Below are 16032 nucleotides of genomic sequence, written 5' to 3' on the forward strand. Positions count from 1 at the left end.
GCCAGCTGTAGCTAGAAAACAGAGTAGGTCCAGGGTAGTTTCTTGACACATGGATGGGTCTGGAGCACAAAGAAGTAGGTCATCCACGTATTGCAGGAGCTCAACTTCCGGGTGAGCATCTTGCCATGAAGAAAGCACAGAAGACATAGCTTTGCTGAAACTGGACGGGCTGTTTTGAGCTCCTTGTGGCATCACCGTCCAGGTGTATTGCCAACCAGCATGTGTGAATGCAAAAAAATATTGACACGAAGGGTGTAATGGAATGGAGAAAAAGGCATTAGCAAGATCAATTACAGTGAACCAGGATGCCGTAGGTGGAATGCTGGATAGAAGAGTATGTGGATTTGGCACAATAGGGGTATCCAGAACCGTGGCTTCGTTGACAGCGCGTAAATCTTGGACCATCCTGTACACTGGAGGTTGGCCTTTGATCTGCTTCTTTTTGACTGGATACAGCGGAGTATTGCAAGGAAAAGTAGTAGGTATTATTGCACCGGATTCTAGGAGTGCAGCTACTTGAATAGATATTGCATCTAGTTGGGCCACTGATAAAGGATATTGGGCCTTGTATGGAAGAACGTTAGGATCCTTAAGCACAACTTGTACTGGTGGGACGTTGAGTTGTCCTATGTCCATAGGCCCAGAGGCCCACAAAATAGCTGGAAGATTGTCAAGCAATTTGTTTAGAAAGTCAGGGGGCTCATCTTGAGGTGGATCATGTATTACTGCCATAAGCATACAGGTTTCTTCAGGGGCGAGAGCAGTATTGAGAGTGACAGTTCCATTGTCAGTAAAAGAGATATTAGCTTGGATTTTGCTGAGAAAATCCGCTCCTAGAAGATTGAAAGGGCAAGTGGCACTGACCACAAATTGAGCTAGAGTAGATGAAGGCAGATGTATTGAAGAGCTTGTGACGGGTAAGGGGCGTGTGAGTGGGTTGTGTTGAACCACGCCTAACCCACTACAGGGGAGTTGTATATCAGATAACCAGGATGGGTGTGCATCCGTCTCAGAAAGCACGCTACGAGCAGCGCCAGTGTCAACAAGAAATGAGCAAGGTTTTCCGGCTACATCAAGAGTGATCTTAGGGGAAGGGCCGGAAGGAGGGGCGGAGACGGCCATGCAAATAGAGTCCCCCTCCTTCATTTGCTCGCCTATTTCCTATGGCTGAGGAGGAGGAGGTGGAGGAGGAGTGTTCTGGTTCTGGTTTTGGTTCTGGGCTTGATAAGCGGCCCACAGATGGCGACTACGGCATACTCTTTTAAGATGACCGACTTTTCCGCATCCATAGCATTTACGAGGTTGTCGCTGTCCGTCCGTGGCTTCATTTGTGGCGTCGGCTCCGGTCATTACCGCCATGATGGCGGACTTTTTCTTGCTGTTTCCTGCCTCCAATCCTTTAGCAACCTGTATAAGAACTTCGAGATCCATTGACCTCCATTCCGGGCGGCAGGTAGTGAGTACTTTGTTGAGATCAGAACGGAGGCCGTCTACAAAGGCACGACCCAACATACGAATATGTGCCATTTCTTGGAGTGAGAATCCTAGATCACGAAAATGTCGTTTGATTCTGTAGGCATATTTCTCCACTGACTCTCCTTTTTCTTGAGTTATATCCTGTAGACAAAAATAGAATAAAGTGTTGCGCCTAAAATTGTAAAAAATGGTGATTTGTTAATTCAATACAAGTGCAATATAATAAAGAAAAAAATAATAAACAAATACTTATATTGGTTTCCAGTTTTCGTTCGTTGTGTCAATATCGCATGTCAATATATAAAAGAAGAAAAAAACAAACAAAAAATCATAGTGCTTTCTGCAAAATATGTGAAAATCAAATATATCTTGGTATGGTGTTCCACTCACATGAGAATGAGCAATAAGTTTGCTCTAACTTGTTGGGATATGTAGCGAAAAAATGCCGGCTTCGTTCCCGCCCAACAAATTGCTTTGGAGATGCCCTCCTCGAAAGTTTGCGTCGTCCACAACGCAGCAATCCGGATTTAGCCGATATAAGAACAGAGAGGCAGGGAGGTGAAATATAAATATGTAATTTAATGTTTAAAAAATATAACGTGCTTTTAAAAAAGCAGTCTATAGCACGTCTAAGTCTCAGCGTTCCTTTTCAGGGTAAACGATTTGCAGATTTAGCGCGATGACGATAATCCAACACGCAAACGCGTTTCACCCAATAGGGCTTCTTCAGTGACGTGTTGGTTGGTTCTCTCCTCCCTCCTTAAATACTTGATCTCATGTGTGGCATGTTGATTGTCTCCTGTTACTTTGTATCCAGTTTCAATTAGTTCTCTATGACGTGTTAATTGGCTCTTGTTACATTGTATCAGATGTCAATTGACTCTCTATAGTATATTTTTTAACCCTTGTTATATTACAACCAATAGCAATGGTACATAATGAATTCATATGCCCTAATATATATTTGAACAATTAATTACAAATACATCCATGCATTAGCACAAAAAAAATATATAAAAATATATAAAATATATAATATACAAAATTAATTTTAATCTGTCAATATAATAAATATTCGAAAGATTATCAGAATGTATAAATATTTATCAATTATAAAATACATCTTTGATTAAGAATCTCTCCATTTCATAATTTATAATATATACCCCTAAAAATAAATATAAAATCAAATAGAGATAAAATTAAATACTATATATTTTAGTGCAAATGCATAGATAAAATTTATATAAATTCATGCTCAATATCCATACAGAATATAAAATTACATATAAACAAATAAATAAAATAAATATAAAACATACATTTATATAATACATAAAAAAATCACTTCCTTTCCATAATATGTATCCATAAGATTTAAATATACTATGTAAATACACTTATAAATATGAAACCTATAAAAAAAGGGGAAAATAAATGTACATATTAAATAGAACATATTAAATGTCAACAGATATTCTAATCCAGAAAATTAAACAAATCAAAATCTTGGTTTAGACCTTTAGGTTTTAAAGTTTTGAGGTCAAAAACCCATTTCATCTCTGTCTGGCCTATTTTTTTCACATAATCACCCCCTCTCCAGTCTTTTTGAACGATTTCAATTCCTATATATGTCAGGCATTTCGGATCACTATTGTGGTATTTAGAAAAATGTATTGGCACAGGATGATTAGTTTTATTTGTTTTTATTCCTCCAACATGTTCGTCTATTATTTTATGTAACGGGCGAATAGTTCTGCCTATGTATTGCAGGCCACATGGGCATTGTAATAAGTATATGACTCCCTTGGTGTGACATGTTATTAAGTGTCTTATTTTATATTGTTTGTTTGTAACACTGGATGTAAAATTTGTTATTGTGTCACTACTCTTAGACTTAGTATCTCGACATGTAGTGCAATAACCACATTTAAAAAAACCCTTATGTCTGTTTAAAAAGTGTTCATTTTGATTGTTCTTTAATGGTCTAGTAAAACTAGAAGTTAAATCACGGCTTAAATTAGGCGCCCCTCTGAATATAATTCTAGGGTTGATTGGAAGTATTTTTTGTAGATCATCATCTTTTAGTAAAAGGGGCCAATGTCGTTTAATTATTTTTTTCATCTCATAGTGACATTTGTCAAAATTTAAGACTAAAGGTATATCTTCTTGATTATTAATTGTTCTTTTTATTGTTCTAGATTGTAATAAATCTTTCTGTTCGATTTTAGAGACTTCCATCAGAGTCTTGTTCAATAGTTCTTGTGGGTACCCTTTTTGCAAAAGATCATTTTTAATTTTATTAGCCTGTTGTTATGTTTCTCATATGTACCTTTATATCTATTACTATTATTGTCTTTAGTCTCATTATTATAATTTCTTTTATTCCTAGTTACTGGAATGAACTTAAAAATATGAAACATAGAAAATATATGAGAGATAAAAATGATTATGCGAATGATAAAGTAAGAACATATATGAGGAGAGAGACCCCTAAATCACATTATGAAGATAAAAAAACAACCAGTAATAGATATGTAGGTAGGATAAATAGTCACGATAAATTCATTCCAGTAACTAGGAATAAAAGAAATTATAATAATGAGACTAAAGACAATATTAGTAATAGATATAAAGGTACATATGAGAAACATAATTATGACAACAGAACGTCGAGTCATTATAGAAATCCACAGAGGAATGCTCCCTTTAAACAAAATACTCCCTATAAACAAAGTAACCCCAATATAATTCCCTTAAAAAATCGATATGAAAGGTTAACTAGTTATAGAGAAGAGAAAGATAATTTCTCTCAAGACCCTTCTTTTTTAGGGGATGGAATAGCAAAGACACAATGGAGAAATATAACGCCAACACCCCTCTCAAAGAGAGGGAGATCATTAGAAAAAGAGGGTGCCGTGGGGGGGCGAAAATTATGGAGGAGAAAAGAGAGGACGCCTGTGGAACCAATAGGTATTTTTAATCTATCCTCACACATTCTATCACAGGATGAAATTAAACTTTTAAATAGGGGTCTGACATTTGCACCCAATAGGAACTTTAATTCTTTTCTTGCATTTATAGATATACAAAAGTTTTCGAGATGTTTAACCCTAAAAAATTTTTTTTTAAATAACCCTATAGAACATACTGACACACCTTTTTGTACAGAATATAAACACACAATGTTGTCTAAGAAATCTCATTTTTATCCAGCCTATTATTAGTCACCAGCTATAGATATTTTTGAAAAATCGATTATTGAGGAGATAGATAAATTATCAAAAAGGAAAATACACTATTCTTCCAATAATTTAACTCCTAATGAGACTCTTGCTTTGAAAAGTCTTAGAACTAACAAAACTATAGTAATAAAACCAGCCGATAAGGGAGGAGGCCTGGTTTTGATGGATAGATATCAATACATTAACGAATGTCATAGACAACTTGTCTATAAAAAACTTAAAAGTAATCCTATCAATGAAATGAAAAAGAGCTATACCCATTTATTGGATTTAGGAAGGCAACAGGGCATTTTGAATAAAAAGGAATATCAATTTTTAAGTACATTATATCCACGTACACCAACTTTTTATATATTGCCAAAAATTCACAAAAATCTGACCAACCCCCCTGGTCGACCAATAGTTTCAGGCATAGGATCTCTTTCTGCTAATCTATCCCAATATGTCGATATGTTTACAACCAATGGTACTCAAAACAAAATCATATTTAAAAGACTCTACGAGTCTTATACATTTGCTGAAGGATATTGAGTGGACAGAAAAATATGTATTGGTAACATGTGATGTTTCCTCTCTTTATACCAATATCAATCATGATAGAGGCTGTAAAGCAGTGGAATTCTTTTTGAATCAAGATATTTCCATCCCTAAAATACAAATCAACTTCATTATTTCAGCAATCAAGTGGATATTACAAAATAACTATTTTGTCTTTGAGGATATTTTTTTTCTACAACAACAAGGTACAGCGATGGGCACTCGCTTCGCTCCCAGCTATGCGAATTTATTCATGGCGCATTGGGAAGAATCTTTTGTTTTTTCGCCACATAGCTGGGAGACGAAGCTGATTGCCTATCGCCGTTATATAGACGATATGTTTTTCATTTGGTCTGGTACTACAGAAGAACTTAATTTGTTCTTCTCTTACCTTAATAACAATGATTGGGGTATCAAATTAACTATGGAACAAAGTGTTCAAGAAATTGCTTTTTTAGATCTTTTAATTTATGTAGATAACTTACAACTTTATACCAAAACATATTTTAAGCAAGTAGACGTTAATAGTTACGTTTTATTTAGCAGTGGACACTATAGTCCCTGGCTAAAAGGAGTCCCGAAGGGGGAACTAATAAGAGTAAAACGAAATTGTACGAAGGAGGAAGTATTTTTGTATCAACACCGTTTATTGACAAAGCAGATGATAAAATGACAGTGGACATATCAAGTATATCAGTACAAAGTAGGTCAAAAGCAACATGAGTACAAAGTTTCAAAGGAGCATACAAATGCGGGTCACATAGCGCCAGAAAATACATCAAAAACTGCGATAGGCAGAGATACAATGACCGAGCCGTCGTTATCTGTAATCGCAGAACGACCCAGCAGCAATGCAGCGAGCAGTAAAGTATCAAAATAAACATTATAGCAATACACATGTTACAATGTCGTTATTCCAAGATAAACAGTGAGTGGAAAAGAACAAACAAAAAAGAAAAAACATAACCATGCTCCAGGGAAATAACACATCTGAAAACAAAATGTATATTAGCGCAGACCCAAGGGCCCAAAGGCGGAAGACTAGGAGAGTCCCGAAAGTAATATCGACCCACCAGCCACACCGTGAGGCGGCCATAATTAGTGCGAAAGATAAAGGTCCACTACGCGAGGAGAGGAGACGAAAGTCGACCATGGGAGCCATTTGAGACCATTGGCATATTCACGGCCCTGAGCAGAGGCCACCAAGTCCTCCATGTGAGACAGAAAGTTAACCCTCGCTACCCAAGCAGATAGTGGGGGGGGGGCGCGGGTTTTCCAGAACCGGGGGATAATGGCCTTCGCCGCTTGAATCAGGTGTATGGTCAATGATTTTTTATAAGAGGTGAAGGAGGAGTGTGTGTGGTGTAAGAGGAGACCCTGGGGAGAGGCCACATAGTCGGGATCTATAACATCCTGAATGACCTTCACAACAGCCTGCCAAAAAGGACGGATATCAGCGCAGTCCCACCATATGTGCCTATAGGTGCCGTCCTCGACCCCGCACCTCCAACAAAGGGGGGAAATTTGGGGGAGAAAACGATGCAATTCAGCCGGAACTTTGTACCAGTGGGACAGGAGCTTGTAGTTACACTCCTGTACCAGACTGGCAATGGCACCTTTGTGAGTGAGCTGTAATACCTTGTCCCAATCAGCATCAGACAAGGAGATTTGTAAGTCCCGTTCCCACAGACTGAAGTAAAAGGGCTTAGAGTGCCCATAGGCCTCCTGCAGCAGAGAGTATAGCCGAGATAGCAAATGAGCGGGTTCAGAACCCAACAGACAAAGTTGCTCAAAGCCCGTTAAGGGCCTAGTGAGCCGGGTATCAGGCAATAAAGAAGAAATATAGTGCTTGAGCCCATGGTATGCTAAGGACAACTGGAAGGACGGAGCGCGAGGGTGTAAGAGGTCAGCAAGGGAACGGAACGCGCCCGACTGCAAGACGTGGCAAAGCCGCAAGGTCCCTGTCCGCGTGGAAGTGATTAACCGAAGCACGTCCTGAGGGACATGAATAGGCAAATCAGGATTGTGTGTCAGTGGGAGAAGCGGGCTCGGGACAGAGGTGAGGGCAGTTCCCCTCACTACTCTACGAAAGGCCTTCAAGGTGGCCGAAATAGTGGGGTGATGAGGGAGCGTGCAACCCCCAGAGCCATGTAACAACCAAGGGGCTGCAGAGATATCAGCACCAAAAAAAGAGTCCTCCAGTCGGGTCCAGAGCTTGGGGACCGCTATCGACCACTCCACCACTCTACGTAAATGGGACGCCAACCAGTACCACTCCAGATTCGGTAGAGCCATGCCACCGTGCATTTTGGACCGAGAAAGGTGACTAAAGGACAAACGAGGAGTGCTCTCCCCCCAAACAAAGCACGTAAAAACCCTATGGCAGGCACGAAAAAAGCTCCTGGGCAGAAATACTGGCAAACATTGAAAGAGATACAGAAATCTTGGGAGGATGTTCATTTTAATTACCGCTATACGGCCAAACCAGGAAATATGGGGTACAGACCACCTGCGTAAGTCCTGGGTCACGGTAGTCAATAATGTAGAAAAATTTAGTGGAATAACCTGGGAAAGATCGGACGGGATCCATAAACCCAAGTATTTAAAGGCCACGTCCTTCCACTTAAAAGGAAAAGAACGGGACAGGTACAAACGCAATTCGTCAGGAATGTTTACGCCAAGAATTTCTGATTTCTGTAAATTGATTTGGTAATTAGAAAGAGTATTAAAATGTTTTAATTCCGAAATGATGTGGGGCAAAGAAACAGAGGGATTGGTGATCATACACAGCATGTCATCAGCATAAATGGCAATTTTGTGGGTGGTGGAAGCAACAGTTAACCCAGTGATCAAATCGTTATCCCGTAGCGCCTGAGCCAGGGGCTCCATCGCCAAGATAAACAATAATGGGGAGAGAGGACACCCCTGTCGCGTGCCATTCCGCAGGGTAAAGTGCTCCGAAAGGATGCCATTAATTTTTATGTGAGCCGAGGGGTTAGCATACAAGGCGGTGAGTAGGTTAAAGAAAGGGCCCCGGATGCCCAACTTCTGTAAAACCCGAAACAGAAACACCCAGGAAACCCTATCAAACGCCTTTTCGGCGTCCATAGAGACCAAGGCGCAAGGGACGTTGTGGGCGCGTGCATACGCGATGAGATTAAGTGTGCGGATCGAGTTGTCTCTGGCCTCCCTCCCCGGCACAAAACCGACCTGATCCCTATGAATAAGGGAGGGGATGTAGCGTTGCAAACGAAGAGCCATCACCTTAGCTAAAAGTTTTATGTCCGTATTAATCAAGGATATGGGGCGGTAATTGGCACACAATTCCGGATCCTTGTCCGGTTTGAGGATGACCGAAATGTGGGCAACATTGGACTGGGGATCAAGCTGCGCTCCAGCGGCCAAAGTATTGAAGAGAGTGACTAAATGCGGGCCCAGAACGGGAAAAAACTTTCGGTAGTACCCAGTGGTGAAGCCATCCGGGCCAGGGCATTTGCCACGAGGGGTGGATTTTAACGCTGTCTGAATCTCATCCCCGGTAACAGGGGCATTTAAAAAAGCTAACGCGTCCCCGTCCAAGCGCTGGGGTAAAAATTTCCCTAAATAATCCTCAATGCGACGTAAGTGGTCAGGGGAACCAGCAGCCGGGGGAGTCAAATCATAAAGGGCCTTGTAATAGGAGTGAAAACATTTGGCAATGTCATGAGATTCATAGTGAAGAGATCCGTCTGGGGATCTAATTTTGGGAATATAAGAGGAGGCTCTTTGGACACGCAAAGCTCTGGCCAGTAATTTACCTGATTTGTTCCCCCATTCATAGAACAATTTCCTAGTCAAAAGAAAATGTCGTTTTGTAGTGCTATCGAGAAGGGAGGCCAGCTAATCCCGCAGGGTATGCAATTGGGCCAGAATCTCAGGGGCCAATGTGAGTTTGTGTGAGTGAGGAGGAAGTATTTAAACAACAGGCTAATAAAATTAAAAATGATCTTTTGCAAAAAGGGTACCCACAAGAACTATTGAACAAGACTCTGATGGAAGTCTCTAAAATCGAACAGAAAGATTTATTACAATCTAGAACAACAAAAAGAACAATTAATAATCAAGAAGATATACCTTTAGTCTTAAATTTTGACAAATGTCACTATGAGATGAAAAAAGTAATTAAACGACATTGGCCCCTTTTACTAAAAGATGATGATCTACAAAAAATACTTCCAATCAACCCTAGAATTATATTCAGAGGGGCGCCTAATTTAAGCCGTGACTTAACTTCTAGTTTTACTAGACCATTAAAGAACAATCAAAATGAACACTTTTTAAACAGACATAAGGGTTTTTTTAAATGTGGTTATTGCACTACATGTCGAGATACTAAGTCTAAGAGTAGTGACACAATAACAAATTTTACATCCAGTGTTACAAACAAACAATATAAAATAAGACACTTAATAACATGTCACACCAAGGGAGTCATATACTTATTACAATGCCCATGTGGCCTGCAATACATAGGCAGAACTATTCGCCCGTTACATAAAATAATAGACGAACATGTTGGAGGAATAAAAACAAATAAAACTAATCATCCTGTGCCAATACATTTTTCTAAATACCACAATAGTGATCCGAAATGCCTGACATATATAGGAATTGAAATCGTTCAAAAAGACTGGAGAGGGGGTGATTATGTGAAAAAAATAGGCCAGACAGAGATGAAATGGGTTTTTGACCTCAAAACTTTAAAACCTAAAGGTCTAAACCAAGATTTTGATTTGTTTAATTTTCTGGATTAGAATATCTGTTGACATTTAATATGTTCTATTTAATATGTACATTTATTTTCCCCTTTTTTTATAGGTTTCATATATATAAGTGTATTTACATAGTATATTTAAATCTTATGGATACATATTATGGAAAGGAAGTGATTTTTTTATGTATTATATAAATGTATGTTTTATATTTATTTTATTTATTTGTTTATTTGTAATTTTATATTCTGTATGGATATTGATCATGAATTTATATAAATTTTATCTATGCATTTGCACTAAAATATATAGTATTTAATTTTATCTCTATTTGATTTTATATTTATTTTTAGAGGTATATATTATAAATTATGAAATGGAGAGATTCTTAATCAAAGATGTATTTTATAATTGATAAATATTTATACATTCTGATAATCTTTCGAATATTTATTATATTGACAGATTAAAATTAATTTTGTATATTATATATTTTATATATTTTTATATATTTTTTTGTGCTAATGCATGGATGTATTTGTAATTAATTGTTCAAATATATATCAGGGCATATGAATTCATTATGTACCACTGCTATTGGTTGTAATATAACAAGGGTTAAAAAATATACTATAGAGAGTCAATTGACATCTGATACAATGTAACAAGAGCCAATTAACACGTCATAGAGAACTAATTGAAACTGGATACAAAGTAACAGGAGACAATCAACATGCCACACATGAGATCAAGTATTTAAGGAGGGAGGAGAGAACCAACCAACACGTCACTGAAGAAGCCCTATTGGGTGAAACGCGTTTGCGTGTTGGATTATCGTCATCGCGCTAAATCTGCAAATCGTTTACCCTGAAAAGGAACGCTGAGACTTAGACGCGCTATAGACTGCTTTTTTAAAAGCACGTTATATTTTTTAAACATTAAATTACATATTTATATTTCACCTCCCTGCCTCTCTGTTCTTATATCGGCTAAATCCGGATTGCTGCGTTGTGGACGACGCAAACTTTCGAGGAGGGCATCTCCAAAGCAATTTGTTCGGCGGGAACGAAGCCGGCATTTTTTCGCTACATATCCCAACAAGTCAGAGCAAACTTATTGCTCATTCTCATGTGAGTGGAACACCATACCAAGATATATTTGATTTTCACATATTTTGTGGAAAGCACTATGATTTTTTGTTTGTTTTTTTCTTCTTTTATATATTGACACGCGATATTGACACAACGAACGAAAACTGGAAACCAATATAAGTATTTGTTTATTATTTTTTTCTTTATTATATTGCACTTGTATTGAATTAACAAATCACCTTTTTTTACAATTTTAGGGGCAACACTTTATTCTATTTTTGTTTATTTTGATAGGTATTTTTGGGATTATCCTAATAGTGTTTGCTGCATTTTCATATATTCACCTGTATTGATCTATATATATATATATACATATACAATTGTTTAATTATCCAACTATATTTAAGCGCCTGATCACTATTATTATTTCGAATATCCTGTAGAGATACTGTTTGTTTGGACAATCTGTCCTTCGCCCAGATTTCCAGTTGCTTGATAAACTGTTGACCTGATTCAGTGGATCTGGGATCGCAAGGTAGATAAAATGGGTCTCGTATAATTTGGTTGAGAATAAGATCTGCGTAATCTCCTGCTTTGGCTTGGACAATACTAACAAGGTCAGACCAGGTACATCCATAGGTAGTCCAGGCCTGTGAAACTTTTCGATAAAATGGCATTGGATGAGTATCAGGTTCAGGGAGATCTTTGACGATCGTATATAGTTGTTGCGGATTGAATGCTACATACTTGGAATGCGGCTCCGTGGAAGCGAGACCATCTCGTGGAGTAGCATTTTCTGTGGCGAGTCGGGTGGCTTGTACTATAGCTGCAGACATAATTTCAGCAAATTGAGAAGAAAACGGATTATTGGGATTTGTATTCCCAATGGATGGTGGCTGAGGGGCTGACGTACTTGAGGGCTGTTCGGTATCAGATTGTCGAGTATGTCTTATACTCTTGGCGATGGCTTATAGGGGAACGTACAAAAGGTAAGCCATGGTAAATGCTTCGGGATTCCTCCTCCTCTGAGCCCTCTTCTTCTGATAGACTGTTATGAGTACCTATTTCTTCATCAGTGAAAATAGGTTGGTGCTTATGCCTAGCTCCCATCTCCTCAGCAAGGAGAACAGGTGGGTCAAAACCCACCAAAGGGGACTGTGTGTGTTTGGGCTTAGTTCTTCTTTGGGGTTTAGTTATTGGTTTCGGTCTAGGTTACTTTTTTCCCTTTTTAAGTACCATACCGCTGTTGGCATCGGATTGGGTCGGGGCAGCTGTTGCGCCCTCGGTCGTATCTATTTCCTCCCCTTTTGCACTGTCGTCCGGGCCCATCATCATTAACGGGACAGTAGTGCTGGGTGTAGGTACCGGGGGTGTAACTACAGGAAGAGTGGGTGGAAATAGTACTGCTTGAGGTTTTTCTAGTGTTTTGCCTTCCTGGAGCAGTAGGCCTTCCTCAGCCTGGTGTTGGGCCGGAAGCATAACAGCACTAGTAGATATATTTTCCTTCTTTGTTTCCTCACCGCTTGCCATTATCATGATTGGGACCATATGTCTGGGTGTTGTAATCTGGGTAGGTAATACAAATGTGCCATCCGGATTAACTACTAGGTACAATGACACTGTGGGAATAGACATAGAAGATAACGGAGCTGGAGGTAGGCCAGAATTTTGGGCGTTGTCAGTTAACAAAGATGGCGCCGATGCCTGTACCGGATATAACATAGAAGGCGGGGCAGGCAATCGGTGGGGATTTTCCACTGAAGACAGTTGGTGAAGTGCGTCACAAGATGGCGCTGGTGTCTGTGTCAGACACGACACAGTAGCCGGAGTAGACAGGGGGCAGGGGGCCTCACAGTACAGACAAGAGCGACGGCTTCCTGACGTCATTGCATTACAGGCTGGGCAGCTCCACCCCTTGTCCGACGACTCGGCGCCATTATAGAGCGGTGGCGTATGAGACATTGGAATTTTACACAGATATCTTGAGTGCTTTTCATCATACATTTCTTCGCCATCTAACGATTTAAATTCTTTGCTACAATCTAGCCAGATTTTAACAGTATCTTTCAATCCGTCGTCGTCTAATTTTCCTGCTTTTTCATTTAGGAGGTTTTGCCAGGTGCAAGTTGATAAGGTTCCTCCTCTGGGTACTTTATATTGTTTTTCCAACTTAGATAATTGCTTAATGTATCTTTTACCTCGTCTGTCAGCAACTAATTGGGAGGGTGTACAGAACCCACTTGGAACGTTGTTATCGTTCCCCATTCCGCAACGGTATCGTAACCTTGTCCGCAACCGTCCGAAACCTTCTAATACGAGCGAGGCACACACACACTGTAGTAATATATGCACTGGGGACAGGCGACTGGGCTGTCCAAAATAGTGTTAGTCTTACGGCACCGTCTGGGATCAGAGCAACTGGGTTGATCAGGTGTAGACTTGTAACACTTTACCGATTCCTTCCCACTACAATGTGTTTGCCAGAAAAGGGAGGCACCACAGTTCAACAAGTGACTACGACAGTATATTTACATGGGGTTCTTTTATTGCCTCTCGAGGGTGCGTCAACCACCTGAGTTCCCTCCTCCGAATACACACGTGAGTAACGAGTGACACACAAGGTAGATCTTACCTTGTAACTGGGCTGCAGTCCCACTCTCCCCGGGAGGGACCTCCGATAGGTACGACTTCCTCGAGCCCCACGTTGGGCGCCAACTGTTTTGGATGCTTTCCAATAAAGCCTTTCTTCAATTGTTGAACTGCTCCAAATTATGTGAATATAAATGTACGTACACGGAGAGAGAAATAAGACACACGACACACTCTGGGTCAGGTCCAAAATCACTCTGCTTTATTTTGTTTATATTATAGATTATATAGTGTCCAGAAAGAGGGACGTCAGGTTACGTAAAGCTTATTAATTGGTTAATCCTGAAACTATGCGGAAATAGGCAGAAAGGCAGAAAACAGTTAGAAGCAAATATTAGATACTTTCCTGCAACTAGATATAGCCAGGATGGCGCTTGCGGTTAGTAAAATATAGATAACTGAATACACTGCTACTTGCGTCTCTCACGTATCTGCGTGAGGTGTAACCCTTTATTGGTCGAGGCCAGCTTATATTCATTAAAGCAATAAGCGTTTCTTGCTGATATATTCTAGTTCCATAACACTTCTTTGCGGCAGCTGCGGCTGCCGGACCGAAGCGGGGGGTCTCCCCCTACCTCGCGGCGGTTGCCGTTGCCGGCCGGGGGACCCGGAGGATCTCTCTGCCGGTAGCGTGACATTATGTAAGGCATTCGACTTTGTAAATCCATATTCTCTTCCTTCTTTGTTTTCTCTCTATTTTTTTTTTAACTGTTGTATTTAATGGATAGGATTCTTCTTTCTTTTAATAATCGATTAGTTGGCCGATTATTTTTTTGAATAATCGGATAAAAAATGCAATTTTTTTAAAATTTAAAATAATGTAATAAAAAACGTACAATTTACACTTTCATCTCTTTATCACAATGGCCTCTCTCTATTCACCTTCTTATTTTACTGACATAATAATAAAAGCTACAAGAACCCAAACACAGTGTTTCTCAAACTAGGTTTTAATACAAAGTTATTAATTCGTATGTTAACTAGTTTTCATATTTAATAAAAACTATGAGAAAAAAGCCTTGTTTATATTTTCTTTTATTTACCAAACTGCCCCCAGTTTTGCACATCTGACCCCCAGCTTGCCGCTCTGCCCCCAGATATGCCTTATACCTCCTATATGCCAGAGATTCCACTGTGCCCCCTGATATGCCACTGTGCCCCCGATATGCCTTATACTCCTTATATGCCAGTGATATGCAACTGAGCCCCCTGATATACCTTTTACCCCCAGATATGTCGTATGCCCCCCTGATATGCCTAATATCGATATGCCTTATACCCCTATATGCCACTGTGCCCCCTGATATGCCTTATAACTTCCAAAATGCCACTCGCCCCCATTTATGCCTTATACCTCCCTATATGCCACTGTGTACCCTGATATGCCACTCCACACCACCTCCATAAATGCCCTGCACCACCCTGAAATTCATTATACTCCCTGATTCATCACTCTGCCTCCCCCAGATATGGCACTCTGAAATTCATTATACCCCCTATACACCACTCTAACTCTCCCAGATATTCCACTCTGCCTCCCTGAAATTCATTATACCCCCATACACCACTATGCTACCCTGAAATTCATTATACCCCCATACACCACTCTACCTCCCCTATACACCACTCTAACTCCCCCAGATATGCCATTCTGCCTCCCTGAAATTCAATACACCCCATACACCACTCTGCTACCCTGACATTCATTATACCCCCATACACCACTATAACTCACCCATACACCACTCTGCCTCCTCCCCCCTCCCATACACCACTCTGCCTCATCCCCCTCCCATACACCACTCTACCTCCTCCCCCTCCCATACTCAACTCTGCCTCCTCCCCCTCCCATCCACCACTTTGCCTCCTCCCCCCTTCCATACACCACTCTGCCTCTCTCTCCCCCTCCCATACACCACTCTGCCTCTCTCTCTCCCCCCTCCCATACACCACTCTCTCTCCCCTCCCATACACCACTCTGCCTCCTCCCCCTCCCATACACCACTCTGCCTCCTGTCAGCAATGGAGGTTCATAGAAGCCTCAGCGTAAGTGAAGTGAAGGGCAGTAACGGAGGCTGTCTGTGCGCATCGTGCAGACCCCCACCAGCTGACAGAGAGGATGATCCTCTGCAGGCGACCTCGATTCTCTGTCAGCCGGTGGGGGTCTGCACGATGTGCACAGACAGTCTCCGTTACTCACCAACGTTGTCAACGATTTTCATTATCAATTATTATCGATTTTATCGATTAGTTGTTTCAGCCCTACTTCTTTCTGTCTATTAC

This window comes from Spea bombifrons, chromosome 7 (assembly GCF_027358695.1).
Source record: "Spea bombifrons isolate aSpeBom1 chromosome 7, aSpeBom1.2.pri, whole genome shotgun sequence".
Classification (NCBI taxonomy): Eukaryota; Metazoa; Chordata; class Amphibia; order Anura; family Pelobatidae; genus Spea; species Spea bombifrons.